Source organism: Penaeus monodon, chromosome 20, assembly GCF_015228065.2.
Source record: "Penaeus monodon isolate SGIC_2016 chromosome 20, NSTDA_Pmon_1, whole genome shotgun sequence".
In the NCBI taxonomy this organism is placed as follows: domain Eukaryota; kingdom Metazoa; phylum Arthropoda; class Malacostraca; order Decapoda; family Penaeidae; genus Penaeus; species Penaeus monodon.
In genome coordinates this window covers 23,245,468-23,246,415 of record NC_051405.1, presented here as the reverse complement: position 1 = coordinate 23,246,415, position 948 = coordinate 23,245,468, and positions in this window count along the sequence as shown.

Genomic DNA, 948 nt, shown 5'->3' with positions numbered 1-948 from the left:
CTAGCAATCCATCAGCAAAATCATTTTTCCACGAGAAGAACACTACTGTAGTTTAGCTGGCTGTACACTTCCATAGCCAGAGACCCAACTACACACTCCATTCATCTTCCATTCTCCCATTCAAGAGTCCGCGGAACTACACACAGTCAGTCAGTCCACACGCCCTCAAGACCCGTGCTCAAAGCAAGGACGCCGGGCTCCTGTGCACGCCTCTCACCCAAGGCAAGACACAAAAAAGAAAGAGAGAGGATGATAAAGAGGAAGAACGATACGATAAAAAAAGGATAATAGAAAAAAAAAGAATAAAAGAAACATGAATAGATTAATACAAGTGATCCAGGTATTTTATCAGTTAGCAATGAAACACGTGGCGGCTTTTTTTTCTCCCAGTGTAACAGTGAACGTGAATTCGATTATTGTCTCAAAGATGTACCGGCAGTGAAAGCCTTTTTCCCCTGCCGTAACCCTGCAGTGACAGTCACATCATCCTGAGGTCGCCTGTGTTGTCTTGCCCGGTCAGAGGAGCGTCTTAGCTGCCTTGAAGGAGGTCGAGAGAAGACTGTGTGAAAACGTGCGTGAAAGTGCAAGAAATGAGTGACATAAATGTATAAATATACTGTATATGTATTTGTATTGTTTGAACATGTGCATAGACTGAATATACAGTTGTTAAAAATGTGGCAGAACGCTATGATATTTTTTCCTAGAACTTAAGTATACACATTAAGCTCTAAAAGAAATAAATAAAATGATATCAATTCAATCCAAGGAAGAAGTGAGCGAGGAAAATTTATACCGTGTTTTCAAAACCAAGTGAGAAAAAAAAACGAAGGAGAAAAACACAAACATTGGTTCAAAAGATATACACAAAAGTGGTGAACGGAAAAGAAAATGCATTAACTGGCGACAGACAGACACGCGCGAATGATGCAAAGTGTGTTAGTGGAG